General features: G+C 50.7%; 1 long non-coding RNA gene across 3 annotated transcripts in view; it reads left to right on the top strand.

The window, feature by feature from the left end:
• The first annotated feature begins 381 nt into the window (after positions 1-381).
• The window catches only part of LOC109268288 (uncharacterized), a 52,425-nt gene continuing 28,746 nt past the window's right edge, over positions 382-24,060 (top strand). For 2 of the 3 annotated variants that reach the window (XR_008418098.1, XR_008418097.1), the window contains exons 1-2: positions 382-3,360; positions 6,737-6,889. This is a non-coding gene — a long non-coding RNA (uncharacterized LOC109268288). Of the gene's footprint in view, positions 3,361-4,658; positions 4,741-5,595; positions 5,823-5,906; positions 6,444-6,736; positions 6,890-24,060 lie in introns of those variants that run through there. The other variant, XR_008418099.1, reaches the window with a different exon arrangement.

The raw sequence follows: 24,060 nt of genomic DNA, 5'->3' as shown, positions 1-24,060 counted from the left end.
GTTCCATATTATGTATTATGGGGTTTTTGTTATTTTGCTATAAAAAGTTCAAAAGAACTGTGCAGTTTTGCTTTTAAAATTATTTAGCTATGGGTAACTTGATTAATTTACCATAAGGTCTTTTTCTTTTCTTTTTTTTTTTTTTTCCTTCTCAATCTATTTGGAAATTCATGCCACGTGCAAATATATAACCTCCACACTGTTTTCTAATGCAATGAAATGCTCACAAGTGATAAATTTAACAATTACGAAGTGGCATGGGACATAGTGTTAGCTTTTTCAGACAATTAATTAAACATTTACCTACTTTGATTTTGCTGTTTTTGTTTTGTGTTTCAGAACCAGTTTTTTTTTTTTTTTTTTTTGTCAGCTCTCAAATTTTTTTTGTGGGACCCTTTAAAAAGCTCACAAGCTGGATCCTGGAGCTATGGAGCCTGGCCGATAAGATGATTCTGATTGCACAGAGCCTAGTGCTTTCTCAATGAAAAGGGTCCCCTAAGTCCCTATGGTTGTGTCGTCAGAGCTGAAGCCATGAAGAGAAGCCATTCCTCATTATGAAGTGTTTTTTGGGCCAAGGGTACACACTTGTCCTGCTCTAAATGCTGTTGCTGGCGGGGACCTTTGCCACTCAGTCAACGGACTGAGTCCAGGAGGATGACCAAATAATCCGGGAAGCTCTGAATTCTCCATCGTTAATTCAGATGGTCCAATTCCGGTCATCAGTTCAGGTCGATCTGAAATACCAGTGGGCCAGAGAGTGTGATGAGGGAAAAACTCTTACGGAGAAGAAAATGGGCCAGGGAAATGGACTTGCTTGAGCCCAGTCGTGGAAGGAATTTGGGATAGAGAAGGCCACTCACGTCATTAAAAAGCCTATGGCGTGGCAGAGGCTCTGATGAATTTCATCTGGCCAGTCCAACATCTTTTCAAGGGGAGCTTGAACTCCATTTCATAGATTGGACCCCTTGGGCTGAAATAGGCCAATATTTGCCCAAAGTGACCCGGTGACAGGAACCCAGTGCTGCCTAATTCCAAGGCTCTGCTATGTCTTCCTGCCGTTGCGATGGAGAGACATGCTTACGATTTTTTGGAGGAAATTAGCAGCATGTTTTGAGGTTTGTGCTTGGAATACCAGCAGGCTTAAGGAGATTGCAGGAGCAATGTCTTTTAGGATTTTCCATTTGCAGAAGCCACAATCCTATAACAAACAGTCGGTATGAAAGAACTGGAGAGAAGTAAATTAAGGGCTTACAAGAAGCAATCAAGCCTTTGTCTAGAGTAGTGGAGCCAAGAACCCAGTTGGCTAACAAATCCTCGTGGAGCACCTACCTACTCCGTGCAGGGGTCCCTGAGGGATGATAACCTCTCAGGTTTGGGTCCTCCGGTGCAGACAGGCACGGAAGTGGATAGAAGGAGCTCTGGCCTACGAGTCAGAAGATCAGAATTTGCAAACTTCTCTTCCACTCCCTGGCCGTGTGGCCTCGGACAAATGAATGCACCTCTCTGAGCCTCGGTTACCATTTTGTAAGATGGAGATGCTAATTCTTGCTCAAGCCACCATCGGGCTCGACATTCCTGTGGATCCCCGCGGAACTCCGGTGTGTGGTAAACTACTATCCTCTTTATGACTGTCCCTTTGGCAGACCCAGTCTGCGGGGGAAGAGGTATGTCGTTTCTTTGTCCTCGGCACAGGGTCTGGCACATGGTGGCCAGGTACTGGGTGGGCCCGGGAGGAATAAAGCTGTAAATCTTTTACATCTTAGCTAAAATAACCTCTCCTAATGCACATGGACCTTAACTGGAATCTTTCTGCCCTGTTGATACTTTAAATAATAAAGACCATTTCTTGTCAAGGATCCAAACTCTTCTTGCGCTGACCAGGAGTCTATCAATCCACAAGATGCTGCATCGAAATCAACCTGTTTTGCAAAACAGCTTTATGGTCTTTGTCTGATGAAGCCAGATGAATCCTGCAGCCATCAACCCGGGGAGGGCGTTTCTCCTTTCCTGCAGCTCAATGTTCACAAATAATCTTCTTTTTTGATCCATGCCACCGATTAGGCAAGGGTCCTTTGTAACTCCCGGAATCGCAGCATCCGGGACTGTCAGCTCCAAAAGGGCCCTCGAGAGTTACATATTCCTACTGCCCTATTGTAGGGGAGAAGGTCTGCTGCAGAGTGTGAAGGAACTTGTTCAAGGTCATAGAGCAGAGCCAGTCTTGCAAGGAGTTGCGTCTCTTTTCCTTAACTCAATGGAAATGGGTACTGTCCAGGACGTCTCTGGATAAAGCCAGTTGTCCTCTCTGGATACGCCGTGTCACCAAGTTGAGCCACGAAGCGGTTTCATCATCTGATGGGTTCCCAGCTCTGTCAAGACTTTTGCCAAGTGCTCTCTGATGCGGCACTCCGTGCAGACCCTGCAGAGAGGGACACACGCTGTGGATGTTCTCATGGCCCAGCTCACGGTGGGAACATCCGAGGGCTGGAGTGGCCCTGGGGTGCTCTGCAGCATGGGTGGAGGGGACTCTCGTTCTCCCCGGCCATAAACTCACAGGGCCGTGGGAGAGGTGGGAGAGGACTGGTGTCCTGGAAGGCGGGCCTGAGAACAGTGGTGGGTTGGTGGCCACAAGAGCTGTCCCGAATGGCCTGTGCAGTACCTTGATCTGGAACATGCCGGGGGGTTGTTGGCTGCAGTCACAGATTAGTCAGATTCCCAGCTGGCGTCTCTGAGCAGGGAGCTGCGGTGAAAAGGCCTGAGTGACTTCCTTCCTCCTTCACTAAAGCAGGCCTGGAGAGTGAGGCCCTCGCACTGTAATTACATGTAGGCAGGAAACAAATAGCTAAGACCTGTCTCCAAGTGAGGAAGGAAGGAAGACATCCAGGGCTCTGGGGATTCTTTATCTTCTGTTCTTGAGGCGCTGGGAAAATAAGAACTGCTATCTACTTTTAAATCTTTGCCAACCCTGGCGAAGTGGGTATTATTAGCCTTAGTCCACAGAGAAACGATAGAGTGAGTTCCCCACGGCTGCGGTGCCAGTGGGTCGTGTCACGGAGCTGGGGCTGAATGACACTTCTGCCTGACTGCAGCCCCCGCCGGTCTCTCTGCCTCGGCTGTATGTGGCCTGGACACTTTCTCTTAGAGCTCAGGGTGGCCTCCTCGCGTCGCACAGGACGCCTGACCAAGCAGGCCGAAGTCCAGTACATGCTTTTGTCCATACCTCGTGCACCCCGGGCTCTCTTCTGCTTCTGCTTCTGCCCAGAGGGAAGGGGACCTCCTCTGCACAGACTCTATCTGCTCAGGAGCCTGCTCCCACGGGGCCACAGCCTCCCCCCAGGGGCACCGTTTTGGTACCACGCAAAGGTACTGTGATGGCCTTATGTTAGCTGCGGTCATTGTAACTTCCCCGGGCCTCAGCCTTTTCTCTTGAAAACTGGCGATCTTACTCCGACCATCTGCTGCGAGCCCCGGGCCAGGCACAGAAGGGTTAGGGCTGCACGATGCACTCACTGTTTGTATATGTGTAACCTGCCGGGTGGCGAGGCCATGTGACGCATCCCTTAAAGTCTTACTCGAGTGGTGTTTCCTACTGGCTGGTCCAGTTCCCGGGGTGGGTTTCGGTAAATGCAGGCTTCCCTGCTGGACCGTGTGGGTACAAAGTAGATGACCCTGGCCTTCCCCTCGGGGCTGCCTGTGACCAGCAGATGGGAGAAAGCTGTGTGTGTGTGTGTGTGGGGGTGTCTCTGGTTTAGATACAGGCCAGGGGGAGACGCGACAGCCAGCACCTCTTTCCCCTCTGTCAGGAGAGTGACAGAGCCCCGCCCCACCTCAAATCACCTGCACTGGTGCCCCCTGAATGCACAAGTCCTTTTAAGGCAAATGTATTCACTTCCCTCTGCTTTCCAGGCGGGTTTCTATTCTTTGTCAGGATGCACCCTCTCGCCTCTGGCAACATCCCTGGGCCGCAGCCTTGGGGCTGCTTCGCCCTCCCCCCCAACCCCAGAGCGTGAACCACAGTGCCGTGGGCACAGTAGGTGCTCTGGTTACGTTGCTTGAAGAAGTGCCTAAGTGAACGCCCTGGGCTGTTCTGACCTTGCTCTGGCATCCCAGGGCTTTGTGACCTTGACTTGCTCCCCCTTCCCCACAGGGCTTCGGCTCGCAGGGCCTGGGCCTGACCGGCTCCCCTTCTCCGCAGGCCCAGGCCCATTAAGCCGCCATCTTCTCTCACCTCATTATCGCCTTGGCCTGGGGAAGCCTCCGGGGAGGCAGGGAGCCCCTGAGAGCGCCGAGGTTTCCCCTCGACCCTCCCCCTAGAAGACAGAAAGCCAGCCCCGGAGGGAGTGTCTTCTCTGCGGTTTGAGAGAGGCCTTCTTTCCTCGAGCTCAGTAAACACACCCCAGAGCGGTGGGAGCCGGGGCCTTCGCCTTTGGCTTCCCAGAGCCCGGCCTTTATCTCCGGGGCAGATAAGAGCCCAGGGTGGGCTCTGTGCTGCGGGAAGGGGAGCAGGGGAGGGGAGCGGGAGCCATAAAGCAGGGCGGGGCCGACGGTTTAGGACGGGGTCCTGGGGAGCCAGAGCTTTGAACTCTGCCCTCTGAGGAGAGGAGGTCTTTATGGCAGGAATGAGGCCCCCAGCCGGGCCCTGGGCACCCTGACTGCCGCTGCCGGAAACGGGGCTCCGGGGCTTTATTGACTTGTAAACGACACCGTTAAGAGGAAACCCTCACCTTGGCTGGAAACAGCTGTGTGAGTGGCTGTAAATCTGGCCGGACCGCGCGTTCCCTGGGCGGGAGAGGGGTGGGGGGAGGGGGAGACAGGGGTGCGGTGGGACGGGCCCGTTGTGACTGTGCACGGGAAGGGGGCTGATGAGCGGGGCTGAAGACAGATCCCCCCCCAAAAGGGGAGAAAAGCATTCCCAGAAATATACGAGTCATCGTCGGCAATGTCAACCCAGAGAAAGGGACATCGCGAAGCCCGGGACAACAGAAAACCGTGTGCGTGCGGTGAGGGGAGGGACTGTGGGTCGAGCCCATCTTGGCTTCCGCAGACAAGTCCATGAGCAGCCCAGGCCTCCCATAAAAACGAAACATAATAATACCCTTCAAAGGGTATAATAATTCAGGGAGATGATAGGAGAGCACCTTGCCCATTGAGAGGCTAGAGAAATGAATCTTCTTTCTTCTCCCTTTGATAACAAAACAATATGGAGATTTGGGATCTTGGCTAGCTTTTTTATTGGGGGGGGGATCTTTGTCATTTTGTGGAATTAGGTAACTTTGCAAAACAAAAGACAAGACTGCTAGCTGCTTAAGGGCAGTGAAGGTCCTGCCTTATTCAGTTTTGTTTGCTTAGTTGCTAATAAGAAACTTGATATGGAATACTGAGAATGTGTTTGATAAATGATTTAAATAAGAGAGGGAAGGAAGGGAAGGAGAGAGGAGAGAAGGAAGGAAAGGGGGAAGGAAGGAAGGAAGGAAGGGAGGGAGGGAGGAAGACAGGAAGACAGGAAGTAGACAGGAAGGGAGCAAGGAAGAAGGAAGGGTGGGAGGAAGAAGGGAAGGGAGGGAGGGGGGAAACAAGGTCATTTTCTTCTGGATCCAGTCTAGTAGTTGGAACCCAGAGGAGCGAAGGAAGTAAGATTTGCTGATTTCAACGGCCAGCCAATGCATCATAAAACTCCGTTCTCACAGCCACCAGGAAGACCCTGAGAATAATTGCCCAAGTGGTGCCATTTACTTATTAACCAAGAAGTAAATTTGCGTTATGGGCACGTTATTTACTCTGTTGGAAAATACCTTCTCGGCGCCCCTGTTTTCTCCTTTCTGATGGTAAGATTTAAATGAGGTAATATGCGTGAAGCTGTTAACACAGCAATTGGAAAACAGTAAATGCTGGGTGTTATTACCCTTCAGGATGGAGAAGCTGGCCCAGAGCGGTTAAGTAACTTGGCTAACCCACGAGGCTGAACGATGTCACAGCCCGGATTCCCACCTGGCTCCTAACGCTCACACTCGGGATTCTGCGCTAGGTTCTGGTGCTGCGGAAACGCCGTGAGCCGTCGCGGTGCGAGGGATCCCCGCAGCCGGATGGTCTCGACATGAATTGTCAGCTGTAACTTCTTTGGAGATACAGCTCATCCGCTCAGCTCGTGAAAAGTTCACGGGCCCTTGGGATCCTTATCTCTGCCTGAGGAATACCTTCGTTCATTAACGAGCAAACTACCGAGTAAATAAATAAACACAAGCAAAGGGGAGGCCGAGATGTTGGGCAAACATTTGCAGAGCACGATGCCAGGCCTTTCCGGGGCTGGGAGCTGCCGAGATCTACCCCCGCTCAGATGCCCAGGGCTTGCCTGGAAGACAGAAAGTCTCCTTCAGGAAACCCCTGGGGGCTACCTGGACTCTGTACCCCAGAGACGCCTTCTATCTCTGGGCATCAGTTTCTCATCTGTATGACAAGGACGCAGGGTGACCTGTGGCATTTCACAGCATTTTGATTCCTTAATGATTCACAGTGAAAGAGATCTGAACCCAGGAATCGCCAGGGTGCCTCCGTGTCTGAGAGTCCAGTCTGATTTTTGCAGTGGCCTGAGTGTTTTCAATGATTTGGGGGGATTATCAAATGCAGACATAGCTCTTACTGCGTGCAAGGCACTGTTCGAAGTGCTTACAAATACTGATTTATTCGCTCCTCACCTCAGTGCCATGAGGAAATCACCTTTATTCTCATCCCCTTTTTACAGATGAGGAAGCGAGGCCCGGACTTTGGAGAATCCGAAGCTGAGCAGCCTGGGTCCTCCAGGCTGAGCAGTCTCCTCTCAAAACTGATGAAAGCAGAATGGGTTTCAATTTGCCACATGCCTTTCAATCTTCCAAGGAAGGATGGAATAAAGGAGGTAAAGGTGGGGGCAGAGAAGAAAGATGGCTGATGTGTAGAAAACGGAGATGCGTTCGAGAGAAAGTGGGTGGGAGGGTCTGGGGATCTGGGCTCTCTTTTTTGGGGGGGGCAGAAAGGAGGATGTCTGGGGGCACCTGGGTGGCTCAGTGTCGTGATCTCACGGGTCGTGGGTTCGAGCCCCACGTTGGGCTCTGTGCTGACAGCTCAGGGCCTGGAGCCTGCTTTGGATTCTGTGCCTCTCTCTCTCTCTCTGCCTCTCCCCTACTTGTGCTCTCTCTCTCTCTGTCAGAAATAAATAAACATTAAAAAAAATTAAAAAATAAAAGGAAAGAAGGACGTCTGGGCACCTGTGCTGGAATCGGTCCTCCAGAACTCACCCTCCCCCAATGACTTCCTGACCATCCATCTAACAATTCCGTGCACCCCTCCTTGATTCTTGGGACGTAGCTGGCAGAGACCAACGCCCTGGGACCGCGAGTCCTGTTCCGGGTCCCAGATTGGCAGAGAAAACTTGGAGGAGAGGCAGGGCTTCTGATGTCCTCGCCTGAGCCCTGGCGGCCATACCTGCCACATTCCATTCTTCAGACTTTAAAAGCCTCCTATTCTTTACAAATCACTGGTTCAGGCCTAAATTATCCAGATAATTGAGCCGCCTGGCCCGTCACTTTGTTGGCATAGACACCATTTATGTGTAATCTGAGAATATTCTATCTGCTGCGGAGTTTCTTCCAAAGGCATTATTTCTAACCTTCTTTAAGAACAAATTTCCTGTTGCCATGGAGATCATTTTTCGGCTAATTTTATCGGGTGCAGGAGCCTGGGCTGGGAGCCCCTTTTGCACATTTCCCAAGTTGTCTGCTCTGGAGAGTCCTGGCTTGTCTTTGTCAAAGAGGCTCTGGACCTCAGCGTCCTTTGAACCAGACCAGTCAGGTGATGGCCAACACTTTGGTTTTGAATTCTCAAAGCCTTGACATCATTTGTATAGGCACTTCCAATTTGTTTTAATGAGAAAAACCTTAGAGATTGGGGGGCTCAGTTTTATAAATACATGCTTTCTGAGACCTGCTTGTGAGCAAACTGTTAAAACGAGACATTCCTGAGCTAGAAAAGACTAGAAAATTCCAAAAGCCTAAAAGGCGTTTCTTGAGCACCAAACCTGCTGTCGCCGAGGTGCAAGAGGGGAAGCAGAGGAATAGGTCCTGAAATCTGTCCCCAGCAAGTTTGGGGTGAGAATTAAATCGCTTTAGAGCTGGGAGGGCCCCCAAGGATCATGCCTTAATATTCTCATTTTGCTAGTTGGGAAGTTAATCCACACTCCCGGAGCTGGTGCTCGGGAGAGTTGAAAACCAAGGTGTCTTGGCTCCCGGTCACTTGGGACAGAGTTGGTATGAGCTGGACCACACCTCTCCTCCAGGCTCCGCCCCCCCTTCCCACCCGACCTGCTGTACTCCCTACTGTCCTCACCTCCGTGCCTTGTACATTCAGGTACCGCTCTCTGGAACCCACTGTCGCCCTTTTGGACACTTTGGTATCCTTCAAGGCTCGTCTCAAATGTCACCTTCTCTGAAATTCTTTAGCCTGGCTTTCATGTGGAGCCCGCACTCTGCTAGAATTATTTGTGTGTGCGCGCCATCTTGTCCAGCGAACGTGGAACCACTTGAGCATGGTGTTCTATTAATCTCTGCGTTACGGTGTCTAGGACAGGACCTGGCATGGAGGGTGCCCTCGATGAGTGCCCGAAGAAATCAATGATCCTAAAAGCCAACATAGAAGAACTTACTATGCACCGGACCCTGTATTAATGCATGAACTCTGTTTTGGTCTGTTTGGGCTGCTGTAACACAATGCCACGGACTAGGTGGCTTATAAACAGCAGAAATAACTTGCTTAAAGCTCTGGAAGTCTGAGGTCACGCTGCCGGCACGGTCAGGTGAGGGCACTCTTCTGGGTTGCAGACTGCTGATCCCTGGCCATGTCCTGCCACGGTGGAAAGTCCCAGGGGGCTCTCTGGAGTCTCTTTTATAAGGGTGCTGGTCTCACTCAAGAGGCCTCCACCCTCATGATTGGAGCACCTCCCAAAGGCTCCGCCTCCTAATACGGAAACCTTTGGGAGTTAGGATTTCAACACATGAATTCTGGGCGGACACAGGCATTCAGATCATGGCAGCCTCACTTAATACTCTCACGGATCCTGGGCGGTCGGTACGATTATTACCCTGTTGGGCTGTGGAGGCCCGGGGGCACCGCAGAATCACCTGCCTAAGCCGCTCAGGTGGAGTGTGCTGGAGTGGGGGTCCAGTCCCGGGCGATCTTGCCTCCAGCAGCAGCTACTCTGGATGCTTTTTCAGTCAAGTTCAGTCCCGTGCCGCAGGTGTAAACCTCCTCGTGTAGCTGAGGAAATGGACGCTTAATGAACAATAAAATGACTCTTCCAAGGTCACACACACACACACACACACACATCCGGCCACGGAGCTGGGATTTGAAGCTGGGAAGTCTGGCTGTGAAGCTGCTGCTTTTCATCACGTCAGCAGACCGAGCTTAAGGTTGGGCGTAAAACAACATGGTGCTGACCATAAATAATTTAGAGGCAGTTTCTCTCATGAGACTTTCTAATTTTCTCTTATAATCCCTACTTTAAATACGTCAATTGAGAGCTAGTTCCTACTCTGTAGCGCAGAAAACCCCAAGGCTTTTCTATTCTTTGTGTGTCTGAGCCACATAATAAGCGTGGGTACAGGGTGTGTGTGTGTTGGGGGGCGGGGGAGGGAATCAGCTCTCTCCATCAGAGGAAAGCGTCCCTGGTACTGAGAATGTGAACACATAGCTCTTGATTCTGTTGCTGCTATTTAAATAATATCTTTAACTTGAGATCCTTGACCGTGAACTTTTCAGTCAAAGGAATACATGGAAAGGAACCAAATTATCTCCCCTGGAGAAAGGAAGACGCTGACCCCCCGTCTGTGTAGGGGACCCCCAGGAAGGCCAGCTGCTTGCAGTGTGCCCGGGTGACGTGTGACGCTCGTTTACATTGCCCTTTTCCCCCACTAGTGGATCGGGAACGTCCTCTAGCCTAGATGTGGAAGGCTGACGGCAGGAACCGTGAGTCCTGGTCTTGTCGCTGGTGCCACCTTCTCCTGGGGACTCGGCTCGTCCAGGCCAGGCTGGTCACCACATGGGGCAGTAGTGGTTTCAGAAGGGAACTGGCTGTCGGGCTCCTCCTGTGCTGTTACCCTCACTGTGTATATGAATGGCTGCAAAACTAAGGGAATCAACACGCTGATGGCCTTGGCCGCAAGAGCTCAGACCTCGCCTGCCAGGGAGTCTTCCTGGTAAGCCCTTGCTTTGTCCTGATGGTCACATGCCTGCCCTTTTGCCCCAGCCTTTAGCTCTTACTGGGCTCCTGGAAGCACATTAATGTATTACTTCGAATCATCATGTTCACCACCAGACCCGCCTGCAGGGGTTGCGGTAGGACTCTAGTGAAAGCCCGCAAGTCCTTCTAGAGCAAATGTCCCTGATCCACGCTCTTGCGTCGTATGGACGGGTTTGCAGGAGCTGGTCTGGGCCCCGCCGAGTCAGGAGACAGCTAGTGGTCAGGATGATAGGTTATCGGGGCGTTCCTGCAGACCACACAGGCAGCTGCCCAGAATTTCCCTGCCGTCTGCTTTCTCCCCAGTCAGTCACCATGACCTCCTCCCAGCTGTTCTGACATTCCATTCTCAAGGCCTAAGGCGTACTCGGTGGCCAAGCTAGCTGTCCCATCACTCCCTGGATTCTTAGTGCAGGAAATGAAACAGCCCACCATGGCGGAGTCTCCATTTCAGGGATCCGGAGGACATAGTCATGTTTGAGGCAGGACCGGCATTGGCGAAGGAGGCAGGGCACGGTCAGCGTGGGAGCAGGGAGGACGCTCTGGAGCGTAGAGGAGGCACATGTTTAGAGGCAGCTCCTTGCAATAGTCAGGAACTCTGTAATTGTCATTTCCCTGACTCTTTCAGGAACCCGGTTTGGGAGACGTTCTCATTCCCAGCTAACAGGTAGGTAAAGTGAGGCCCAGGCCGACTGCCACCTGGCTACAAGAGACAGAACTGGCTGAGTCTGGTTGCAAAGCCCGGCTTCTATCTGCGCTCACAGCCCCGTCAGAATCAGCCCTTAAACAAGGTTCACATTCCGAGTCGTTCATTATACAGGGAAAGAGCTTCTGAGGCCTGTTGAGGTTGATTTGCATAATTCATTTTTAGAACATTAATTAGCCGGGATGTGTAATAGTTCTTGTGCCAATTTGTGTTTCAATTTCAAATGCAAATACAAATTAGCAAATGTTATTCCTGTGGCACCTTAAGGATGAAACATTTGCTGCTTGTAGTGAGTATTAATCTTTACATTTCTGAAACTATGACTGATAGAAGCAATAATATCCTCTAATTTGAAGGATCGAGAAAAAAAATCCAGTCTGGTGGGGGAGGGCGAGTACGAGGTAATTTTTTTCAGCAAAAGAAAACAGCATGTTAGGCATCCATCCATCCATCCATCCATCCATCCATCCTTCCATCCATCCCTGCATTCATCCATCCATCCGTTAAATAGCATTGAGTGTGAAATAAGTGTCAGACTGTGTGGTAGGAGACAGAGATGGTTCCAGAGAGCTCGCACACATAGCGGGAGAGAGTTCTGTCACTAAACAAGTACACTATGTAGGGATAGGCTTCAGAACAGAGCTCAGCTTTCAAGTGGTGGAACAGAAAGACCGGAAGTACCCAGGAATGGTGCCCAGGCAATGGGACACCGAGCGAGCCAAATCTTGAAGTGGCAGTTAGAGCAAGCCACGTAAAAGCAGATTTTGGTGGCAGGGCGGTGGTGGCAGTGAGATCCCTGTGGGAGAACACCTTCCGTGTGAGATCTGCCGTGCTTGAGGAACTCCAAGCCATTCTGCCCAGTTGAAACGTAGGCTCATTTGCAGGTGTGAAAGCAGCGGGGAAGGTGACGGGAAGGCTTGTCCGCAGGCTGCGCTGTTGGGAATTCACTCCGCTGACCTTTGAGAGCCACTGGTTGAAGGAGCAGGTCAAACTGACATTTCAGCTCTCTCAGGAGCCCTTGTGGAGAATGCCTGTGGGAAGGAGACTGCAGACAGGGCGTTAAGAGAGTATTGGGACAACCTTCAGAAGAGAAGTGATGAGCTGGGCAGTGGCAGAGGAAGTAGACAGGAGGGGACATCATAAAGAGATATTCCAGGAATGTCCTTACTGGGGAAGCTCTCTGGGGCCGGGCTTAAGAGCATAGGCTGGGAATCCTACGCACCTGCTCTCTTTCCATCCTGGCTCTGACCTTGGGCAGGTCCCATAGTGCTCTCTGCTTCCCATCTCATATTGCCATGGAAAATACACCAAGTCTGAGCAAATCTGAAAGGAAGGACAGCTTCACCATCATGTTGAGGACGGTGTCCGGGGGAGCTGGCTGAGACAATGTGTGCTTTTATCTAGATAATAGCCACTCAGTCATCGAAACATCATCACGGGCAAGGCCAACTTGCCCTATGGACTCTAAAGTTGAGTGATGGTGGGGAGACACCTGGGTGGCTCAGGTGGTGAAGCGTCCAACTCGTGATTTCGGGTCAGGTCATGATCTCATTGTTTCGTGAGTTCAAGCCCTGCATCGGGCTCTGCGGAGCCTGCTTGGGATTTTCTCTCTCCTCTCTCTCTGCCCCTCCACTGCTTGCGTTCTCTCTGTCTCTCTCAAAATAAGTAAGCTTAAAAAATTATTTTAAAAAATGACAAAGTTGAGTGATGGAACCCTCCACAGATGGTGAGAGCCTACCTTCTAAGGGCATATACCAGAATGTATAACCTTTAACTAGGTCTGTAGAAAGCCAGACTGGAATATACATTAATCAAATGTAGCAGTTAGTAGTGACATTTGATAAGCTGATGTCACATTCCCGTGGGACTTTCGGTAGGGATGACACTCAAGAAATGAACAAACAGGGGACTTTCCTTGAGTGGACCCGATAAGGGTGACTTCAACTTGAGCCTGCAAATGTTCAGCTCCCATTTCGTTTTCATAAAGTGATGGGAAGCGATGAAGGTTCTGATCAGAGCTTCTCTGGGACGCAGCTTACCCAAGTGTCTAAGAAGTTTAGGTGGGATGACTTTTTAAAGGTCCAGTTCTGTTCTTTCTGTAGTTTCTTTAAGAGTCATTTCCTGTGAATATTCCGAATCTATCAACCCATAATTATTTATGTATTATGACATGGTGGTCATTTTGTATTGCTGCATTTCCTCATGGAGAGAAGGACAGGGTGCTTCTATAGAGAAAAATTCCCAGGGTATTAGATAAATCTAGATTTTGACGTTTATCGAAAGTCATCTAAACTGACTTACTCTAGCTTTTGGAATGCTACTCTTTCCCTGTCAGTGTCGCATGCTCAATATGGGAAGGCTGTAAATTCAATTTATATTGTAATTCTGCAACTCGGGGAAATAAATTTTGGGTCTGACTTCAACCGGTGTCCGTCCTGAGAATATGAGGAATCGGAGATTCTTTTAGGGCGGGCACGGAAGTTTCCTGGTTTTCGGATTGTACTTTAAGCTAAGTATTTAAATGAATTTTTTTTTTACAGTTTATTTATTTTGACAGAGGGGGTGGGCAGAGAGAGAGGGGGAGAAAGGATCCCAAGTAGGCTCTGCGCTGTCAGCAGAGAGACTGATGTGGGACTCGAATTCACTCGAACTCACTCGAACTCACGAACCGCGAGATCTTGACCTGAGCCCAAGTCTGATGCTTAAACGACTGAGCCACCCAGGCAAGTTGCTGAAGTAACTTGTCCTCGCAGTGCCACTAATTGTCATCTACCAGTACTAGAAAGTAGTCTATTCCCCTGCCACTTTGACCAAATATCCAGATAACTGATTTCAGGCTGCCAATTTGGAGAGCTAGTTGCCCAGGGTCTAGGACTATCTGTGTCACCGACCTGCCGGTGTGGCTGGGGCTACCGTGGGAGCCTGCCGTCATTAACACCGCGGGATCTTGAGAGGCCACCACAGTGCCTGCTGCTGTAATGTTCCTCTAGAGTCAGAATCCTCGGATGCCATGCCACCAGGATGGCCGACGTGCTGCTGCCACTCCCAGTGCCACAGCCCGCGGGCGCTGTCCTGCTGGCCCGTCCCTTACCACACTCATCCCCAACGGAGCTGTGTTACCTGAGCAGACACCCCGGAGCCCACGTCTGGCTGCTGCGTGTCTTGCTGTTGCTAGAAGCAAAAGTAGGAAGAACAAAGTGGCTTCTCTCTTCCTCCTGCCTTTCACGCTCCTGGCAGAGCCTCTCACTGGCAGAACCAAATCCGAAGCCATCTGGCAAGGGAATCTGGGCTTGCATATAGTTTCCAGGCTTCCAGCCTCCTGCAATTCGGAGCGGGGAGGGGGAGGGGGAGGGGGAGGGGGAGGGGGAGGGAAGCTGTTAGCACTCAGTAAAATGGTTGGTGCATATGTTATCACCAGACAAGTGAGTAGGCACAATTTCGACTTGAAACAAATCAACCCCCCAATGGCAACAATGGCCCCACCTATTTCCTTCCTGTATCCACGCGATGTACCTTTTCAGCTTCTTTCATGAAGAAGTGGGGTCAGGGCGCCTGGGTGGCTCAGTCGGTTGAGTGTCCGATTCTTGATTTCAGCTCAGGTGGCGATCTTGGGTGAGTTCGAGCCCCACAGCAGGCTCCTCGCCGACAGTGTGGGGCCTGCTTGGGATTCTCTCTCTCTGCCTCTCTCATTCTCTCTCAAAATAAATAAATAGGCTTAAAAAAAAAAAAAAAAGAAGTGGGGTCTAGTTCCCCACCTCCTGAATCTAGGCTTTCTTTGTGATTTGCTTTGACCAATAAAATATAGTAAAAGTCAAATATGCAGGTTCTGAGCCTAGGCCTCAAAGGGCCCGTGTGCTTCCACTTACTATCTTTGGAATCCTGTCTCCACCGAGAGAAAAAGCCCAGGTCAGCCTGCCGGAGGTTAAGAGACTGCGTGGAACAGAGATAAGTTGTGTCAACTGAGGCCTCTCTAGACCAGTTAAGCCCTCGTCACCGGGCAGATAACCAGAGACACATGATTGACGCGGCTAAAAACAATCAGTCGCTCCCCCTGAGACAATTCATTGACTTGTGATTTTAAGTCACTAAGTTTTGGAGTTGTTTGTTATGCAGTAAGAGCTAACCGATACATGGGATCCCAAGAGTGCGAAATCTAGCAAAGCGAAGATGTACATGCTCGGAATGGAAGCAAATGGTGGAGCATCAGTGAATCGTGCAGGAAGCCACATCTGAAAGATTTTCAAGGGGGAGGCACACCCCGTGGACTGATTTTCCATGGAATCTTCCAATGAGAGACGAAACTTGAACTGGGCATTGAAACACAAGCAATGTTTCAGACAGATTCTGTGTCTCCCTCTCTCTCTGACCCTCCCCCGTTCATGCTCTGTCTCTCCCTGTCTCAAAAATAAATAAACGTTAAAAAAAATTTTTTTAAATCACACTTTTCATAGCAAACATTAAAAATAAATAAATAAAATAAAAATAAAATCACACTTTGAAGACAGTGTAATAAATGAGAAAGTATTTGTTTTAGAAGAGAAAGTGAAAAAAGCCACACGAAACTATACCTGGAGTTGTCACCAGGGTGGCCAAATATTTAGAGAAATGGTTATGTAACTTAACACAATTTAAGACAAAGAGGTCCGGCACAATGGGTGACAATTTTGAAGTCACCACTACCTTCTGTTTCACTCCGTAAGTATTTTTTGTTTGGCCTGTAACAGAGTGCTGTCCGTCTAATTAGACATAGTAACATCATATGTATATATTTTATTTTATTTTATTTTATTTTATTTTATTTTATTTTATTTTATTTTATTTTTTATTTATATAGTTTTAAAATTTTTATTTATTTTTGAGAGAGAGAGAGAGAGAGAGAGAGAGCACACAAGCGGGGTCGGGCCAGAGAGAGAGGGAGACAGAGGATCTGAAGCAGACTGATAACAGAGATCATGACCTGAGCCGAAGTCGGATGCTTAACCGACTGAGCCACCCAGGTGCCTCATAAAGTCTGATTTTAAATGGCTTCTTAGATTTCACCTTCTGAAAGAACCATTATTTCTTTAATTTCCCCCACTTTGCTGGGCATTTATATTATTTACCGTTTTGCTGTATTGTAAGTAGCTCCATGAGCTACTATACATATAAAACATTCTATATAAAATTCTATATAAAACATTTTGATTATTTCCTTAAGAGTCCTTGGTAGAAGTGGGCCAAAGTATACCCATTCTTAAAAGGGACTTGGTTTGTATTGCCAAATGTCTTCTTTTCCCAGAAAGGGGGTTCTAATTTTTTCTCCTTCACAAACGAAGGATACTGCTCGTTCCATGGTCTCTTTCCTGCGTCGAGCATCATCCCACATATACCATTTTGCTAGTTTACTAAACGCCAATCGGTAACCCATTGCGGCTCTAATTAACATTTCCTGAAGTTTGAGATAGATTGGACATTTCTCATGCAGTTATTGGCTCTTTGTTTCCCTTTTCCCGCGAACTGACTGCTCATGGTCTGGAGAATTGATATTGACATCAAAGTCCTTTTGTGGTTGTCCAGCTGCTCCTTGCCTCCCACGAGATACGGGCTGTGCAGTAGGAAAGCTGTCATCTCCTATAAAAATGTCTATAGGATGGGCTGCCACACACGGCCACTGCTGCAGCTGTCACCTGGGTGGCATTGCCAGGGAGCTGAGACACAGCCCTTTCTACAGGATGACTTGGAATCGCAAACCTGAGGCTCCGTTGTGTGTGTTTGCCTCCGGGGTCCTGCACTCGATAGCACTTCCGCCCCGGGGGTTGCGCGCTCCAAATCGTAGCAGCACGTCGAGAGCTTTCAATGTCCCAGTGATCCAAGGACCTGCTGTGGCCAGGAGGGAAGTGGACGCCATAAGGCTGTGCTGCTTGGGTGGTTTCAAGGCCACCGTAGGCTGCTTGGCCTGAACTGTCCCCTTTCATCTCTGGCTCCATGGTGTCAGATGCTGAAAGCTCTGGGAGAGAGCTTTCGAGCCTCATTACCCACCCGGAGTACCATGCAATTCCTCAGTAAGCCACCTGTTCTCGTCAAAAGAAGACCCGGCCTTGCGTGTACTTAGTGGAGGCGATACATCTATTGCGGGTCGGACAGACAGAGAGCTTGGTAACGTGAGTGAAGATCACACAGACATTTGCTTTTCGCTGTTCTGTACCCCACGGCATTTGGGACACCCTTTTATTACAGCATTTATCACTCTGTGGTGTAATTATCCATTTACTCAAATGCTTCTGCCTCTAGAGTTTGAGCTCTGCGTGGGGATGGACAGCATGTCACGAATCCCTGTATTTCCAATGCTCCTCCGCACAGGGTGCTGGCACACAGTACCTGCTCAGTGGACATTTGCTGAATCAAAGGAATGCTGTCATCTGGACCGTGAGGAAAAGGAACCCTTATACGACTTTGTACGAGTATGTTATTTGTTCACGAAGTTCTCAAAAGCAGGTAGTGATGGAACAGCTTTCGTGCCATGATCGCTGCCGACTCTGCCCAGAGCTCTGTCTTGGGCGTGGCCTGCACTCCTCGGCCAAAAGGCTGCTGCTACCAAGGGGCCGTGACAGTGTCTAGCAGTGGGAAAAGGAGACTGGGGTTAACGGATACTTGCCCAGCCCTTAAAACCAGCGATTTTTTTTTTTTTTTTTTTAAATCTTAAAATTTAAATCTAAATTTTTTTTTTTAAATCCGTGTGGTGTCACGGATTCAATTATGCTGCTTAGAAAGATATATAGGGGCACCTGGGTGGCTCCGTGGGTTAAGCGCCCGACTTCGGCTCAGGTCACGATCTCGCGGTTCGCGGGTTCGAGCCCCGCGTCGGGCTCTGTGCTGACCGCTCGGGCCCCGGAGGCTGTTTCAGATTCTGTGTCTCCCTCTCTCTCTGCGTCTCCCCCAGTCGTGCTCTGCCTCCGTCTCAAAAATAAAGAAACATTAAAAAAATTAAAAAAAAAGAAAGAAAGATATATGGAAGCCTTTAGCCCCAGTATGTTAGAATGTGGCCTTATTTGGAAATAGAGTCACTACACATGTCATTAAGTAAGTAGGGTAGGTCCTTATTCCATATATGACTGGTATCTTTAACATTTTTTTCTTTTATTTTAGAGAGAGAGAGAGAGAGAGAGAGAGAGAGAGAGAGAGAGAGAATCTTAAGCAGGTTCCATGCTCAGGGTGGAGCCCCATTCAGGACTTGATCCCACAACCCTGGGATGGTGACCTGAGCTGAAATCAAGAGTCCGACGCTTAACCGATTGAGCCACCCAGGAGCCCCTCTGACCGGTTCTTTATGAGAAGAGGGAAGTGTGGACATAGAAACACACAGGGCAGGCGGCCATGGAAGACAGAGGTAGAGACTGGAGTTTCACTGCTAAAACCAGTTTCACTGCTAGTTCACTGGGATTAGCAGAAGCTGAAAAAAGCAAGGAAGGGTCCTCCTCTGCTAGAGGCTTCAGAGGGAGCATGGTCAGCTGGCACCTTGATTTCGGACTTCTGGCCTCCAGAACCGAGATGGTAATTTCTGCCGTTCTAAGGCAACGAGTACCGAGTCTGTGGCACTGGGTTCAGCAGCCCTCGGAGGCTGTCACACACGGTGTGGCCCAGCCCACCCTCGGGAGGCAGTGAGGTTCCCTGTGAGCACCTGCACACGTACACACACGCTCTGACTCTCTTCTCCAGTGCTGACCTAGTTTCTGAGAAATGATCAATAAACCCGGGCGTGTCTGCAGCCTGCGACTCGTCTGTATCTACCCCGGAGTTGCGTTTTATTTCCCTTCTGTGGGTCAGACTGAGAGCTGGTTTTGAAGCCAGAGCTTTATTTTTATCATCCAACTCAGTGTGTGGGAGCCTGGGATTGTCCCTGCCGCGCTGGTTTTGCGTAGGCCACTGGGGGGATTTCTTGGGCTTCTCGAAGGCAGAGGTCCCAGCCGGCCTTTGCCTCTTAGGCAGCACCCTGACAAGAAGAGAACTAGAACCTGAAGTCCTGGATATTGGGTCCCATTCTGTTCCATACGGGGCTTTGGACAAGTAACTCCTCTCTGGACCTCACGCTCTCTCTCCATGGACACAGCTGGTCACAGTCTGTGCCCGCTAAATATTCTAGCGGCTATGTCCCAATGGGGGACAGTCCCTCCAGTGTGTCCAGGGAGGACAGGAATACCCGGACCCAGGTACAGAGGCCTGAGACAGGGGCGAGCAAAGCATCTGGTCGCACACAGAAACCGTGATAAGAAACCAGGCACTTCATTTCTTGGTGAAATTTCTTCTGCTTAAGGGACATGCTTAAGGGATCACAGGACCTGGCTTGAGTTCCAATTTGAACACCATCAGGCAGTGCAGCCTGGCGGTAACGCCCTCGACCTCTCTGAGCCCTGTTTTGCTCACCTGGGAAATATAGGTAGCAATGAACACCCAGCGGGGCTGTGGTGAATTCAGACGAGACAAGGGCACGAGCGTGCCTGGCAACCCTGAAGCCTTTAGAGGCCAGAGAAGGTGGTTCTTCTGTGTTTTCTTCTCTTCTGTGTCCCCTTCCCCCATCGGCAGAGCCTCTAATGGCTTTGGCATCTCTGCGGTCCATTTCCTGGAGGGTGTCAATTATTTAGTGGATGAACACATCTGCCAGCAGGCCCAGGGAGCCACCTACAAGCGTGCCCCGGGCCCGCTCCCTGCTCTCCGGAGGCCGCCTCTCGCCCGTGGCGACCTCCGTGATGGGGACTTCACGCTGCCTGCTGGGGCTGTCCCCAGGCTTGCTTTCCTGGCCTGGCCGGTTGCCCTCTGAGCCACGGGTCCCTCCCTTAGAAGGAAGTTTGGCCTCTTAATGGCCATGAATAATCGATGAGCTCTTAGAGAAGGGTTCTGATGAGAAACACTCCTTCCCATTAGTGACCCTGGCATAACCCCTCAGATGCCCCCTCTGCACACCGCCCCTGCCCCTGCGCACAGCTGCTGGGAGCAGGGTTTGTTTTGCGTGTGGATGGGCGGGCGAAAGGAAGCTCTGAGAGCAGTCAGGAGGCTCCCCCCATGAGGGAGAGGCCACAGCGGCCTGTCCACCCACCCGAGGACAGTGCAGGGCAGTTTTCCAGCAGGGAAATGTGTGCAAATATCGGACTGCAGTTGTCCTTGACCTTGGGGGGAGGGAAGGACAGTACATGGAGCGGGTTCTTTGGGGGTGATTCAGGAAGCTGTTGAGGCTCGTCCCAGAGAACTGCACACACGACGGACACCTGGCAAGCCGTCTTGGTTGGTCCCCAGGGGATCCCTGGCCTCCCTGCCGGTGGCCTCTCAAACCGGGTGAGCCCAGGTTCTGAATTCAGCTGGCTCTCTCCCCTTCCCCACCTTCACCCTTCACGTGCCTTCGGCCCCCCAAGGTGAGAGTAGGCCCCGTCCATCTGGCCTTCTCTTCTCTGGGACCTGTCATGCTCTGTCTTACAGAGTGACCGCTGGTCTTCTCCCCACCGCATCCCAGGTGCTCAGCACGACGATTGGCACATAGTGGGTCCTCAGCAAATGTTACGTCGGGCAAGTCGCATAACCTTTCAGCCTGCTGTTACTCATGAGAGGGCTGATGGGAATCCACTTTCTAAGCTGTAAGTAGGTGATAAACTGGGTTTCCATTTACCCTGTCATTATTTAGGTGTTCAGGAATGTGGTTATATTTTTTTCTGGCCTCCTAAGCTCGGGGGCGTATGGGTCAGAGCTGACTTGTTGGATCCTATCCCCAAGATGGAGACACTAAAAAGGTCCCGTCAAGGCACTTACCAGTTGGGTGATTCTGGCTTCTTTCCAGGAGCAGGAGAGCAGAGGTACTATGGTGATATAGCGTCTCACCAATCAAGGCAGGATTAAACAATGGATAAAGGAGATTGAAAAAGTTTGTCAGGTGGACTTATAATTTACCAAAGATTTGGGGCAGCGATTTAAGGATTTAAGCTGCCCTGGGGGCAGAGCAGGGGACAGAAATGAGAAAGGGGGGGCCACTCCTTGTTAAGCATCTACCAGGAGCCAAAATGGCGGTGGGCACTTTATTTTAATCAAGTTATTCGTTTCTCATACGGCCCCCAGCATGAAGTACTTTCAATATTTGTTTATGGAAGATGAAACGAGGCTCACAGTGGTCATACAGCCTGCCTGAGTTCACACAGGGTGCGGGAGAGGCTGAGGCAGGGGTTCCATTTTAGCAGGTGAGACGGGCTGAGCATGTACGCGTCATTTGAAAGGCCTTAGCCACAGGCTCCCAGCGCGGTCCCCTTTGGATAGACGAGGAAGGGGATGCTCAGAGAGGTGAAGTGACTTACTCAAGATCACATGTGCAGAGAATGCCTGGATGGCTGAGAGGCAATGTGGTGGCAGGGCTGAATGTTAAATGGAATCCCAACCCAGCTCTCCCTTGACCTGTGAGGGCTTGAGGGTAGCTTAGTGGGGGGGGGGGGGGGTGGGGGGGGGGGTGGGTAGGGGCTGGAGCTGGGGGTGGGTGGTGTGGGGCTGTTCCTTGCTATAAGGCTAATGTCCTAGGGAGCAAATTGGCATCAAAGTAATGTCTCCTGTAGGAACATTTTTGAATCTCAAAGCACTCTTGTATCCATGATCTCCTTTAAGCCTCCAAATAGCCCCGCGGCAGCATAGGCCCTTTTAGGCCCATTTTGCAGATGAGGAAACTGAGGGTCCACAATTTTGTGTGACCTGCCTGGGATCACACTGCGAGTGGGTCGCGGACCTGGGGTGTCCACCTACCCAGCTTCTGGTTGTTTACCCTCAAGGTCATCCCTTGTCCATCCACGTCAGCAACCTTGGTTGTCCTTTGACTTCTAGCGGGCGCCGCGCACGTTTTTCCCAGGTGGAGGGGCTACCCCTTCTCTTTGGAAACTCGGCTGACAAGGGAGAAATCTTCCCTGGCAAACTCGGAGACTTGCTCAGAGTTCCGCAACGGGAACGCCCATTCGCTCGGTGCTCACGAGGAGCCCGCGGGACCTCGGCTGGCTGCTCTGTGTCTGGATGACGGTATCTGGAGAAGTCTGGTTAGCTCCCTGCATCGCGCCAGGACGTGGCGTCAGCCAGTCACGGAGAGAAAAACACTTGTCCCTCACGCAGGCTGTAAGCTGTCTTGAAACCCAATCTCACAACTGCACAGCCCGTTTCTGTTTCTGTCGTATCTCTTCTCACTTTCTTTTCCCTGCTCGATCCAACGGGAGTAAGTGCTGACTATAAGTGACTAGTAGATTCTCCTGCCTTTTCATTCAATCTTGTCATGATTTGCCAGTGAGACTCTGCTTTTGGTATTGATATGAGGCATGTCACAGAGGCTTGGAAGCCTTCAGAGGCGGGAAGCTGACTGATGGGACCACAGAACGCACAGAGCTGTGCACCTGCCGAGCGACTGAGGCTCCGAGCCTCTGCCCACGGTCCCGTGAGTAGCACTGCAGGGACACGGCAAGGCAGCATCTGGGCGTCTCCATATTCTCACGGTTGGCACGACACCATCTCTGCTCGATGCTGTGTTTCGCCATGGCCCACATCTCCTTTCTTGCCCCTCCGAGTCCTCTTTCCCGCCTCGGGTCAGGACTTCGTCAGCTCTCGCTGTCGGCACGTGCATATCGGTCTTTTCTCCCCCTCGCCTACCCCACCACCTGGCTTCCAGAAAGCCGATCCCGAGCCACCGAGTGACCCTACCAGCCTCCTGCTTCTGGGCGGAGCATTCGAAGCTTCTCACTAGGCCCCTGCTGGCCTTCCCAGCCTTAAAATAGCACCTAACATTTGCAAGATTAATGCGCTTTATGAAAGAAGACTTCACATATGTTAACCCCAGCAGCTTATCACACTTCTTGTTCTCCAGCCAATCGGTCTAGGCACTGCTCTCTGAAAAATCTTTCATGTGTTCCAGACTCGTGGCATTTCTTCCTGAGCTTTCTTCTGCCTGGAATGTATTTTTCCTCTGTTCATATTTTCTTCTTCCTCCGATGCCCTTCCTGAAAACCATCTCCCGCAGGAAGCGCTCCGTGATCTCTTCAAGCTTTCAGGGGTGAGGATCTGTGTCCAAGGCTTTACTGTCCCTCCCAAGATTCAGAAAAGTTTATTTAAAAAAACACACCCACTAAATGACACTGAATTAATTAATTACGATCAATCAATAGACACCATTGCCTTCTGAATGAATGCCAGTGGATTGAATTATTATTATTAGCCCAAGACTATAACATACGATGGAAAGAAAGGGATTGCTTTCTGGAAAAAAAGAGGACAGTAGAGATGTGCCCACTTGGGTGGACGCCTCGTGAAGTCAAGGGGCGGGGGCGTGCACAGTTTCTATTTGGACCAAGGGTTTCCAGAGGCAGGGCGAAGGCTCCACACTCTACGGGACCAGCCCTACCTCTCCCCCAAGAACCTTCCAGGATACCCATTAGCCCACATCTCTCCCCCATTTAAAACACATAGCAGTACTCAGCGTACCTAGCGTCAGCAGAGGGGGCCCTGGAATAATAATGGGGAGAGTTGAAATAATGGCCACCAAAGGGTAGCAGTATGTTACACTCGCTATGTGTTTTGCTCCTCTGTGATCTGTTTTCTTTTCCGCTTTCTTGTTAATCACAGGGACTGACCTATCTTTGCATCATACGTACCAGCAATGACGATATTCATAAGATACAGAAAGCAGTGGGAGAAGAGGAAAGATGAGGAGTGGGGAATGTGGGGAGTGTTGGCACACATGCACAAGCATGTGCATGCACGCCCATGTCTGCACACGTGCGTGCACACACACACGCACACACGCTCCCGACCATTACCCTGCCGTCACCTCGGGAGACCACGCTGCCAAGCGGGGGAAAACAGGGAAAATGAAACCCTGCAATGAAGCAGAAAGGCCAGGCTGGGCCCCTGGGCTTTGTGCACAGTATGCTGCTCGGGGCGAAGACTTTAAGGGTGAGATCGAGGCAAACCACTCACCGGACGCAGACCCCTTTCCGGAGCGGGGCTCTCTTCCCGGCCGGTGTCCGTGCCTCGGACCTGCAAGCTCAGCGCGCCTCTCTGTCGGTTAACCGGATTCCGCCCGCTCGGAGCGGGCAGCAACATCTCGCTGGTC

Source organism: Panthera pardus, unplaced genomic scaffold (assembly GCF_024362965.1).
Source record: "Panthera pardus isolate Hobbes unplaced genomic scaffold, ASM2436296v1 HiC_scaffold_26, whole genome shotgun sequence".
Classification (NCBI taxonomy): domain Eukaryota; kingdom Metazoa; phylum Chordata; class Mammalia; order Carnivora; family Felidae; genus Panthera; species Panthera pardus.
Note: the sequence above shows the minus strand (reverse complement) of the source record. Positions and strands in the feature narration are given on the sequence as shown.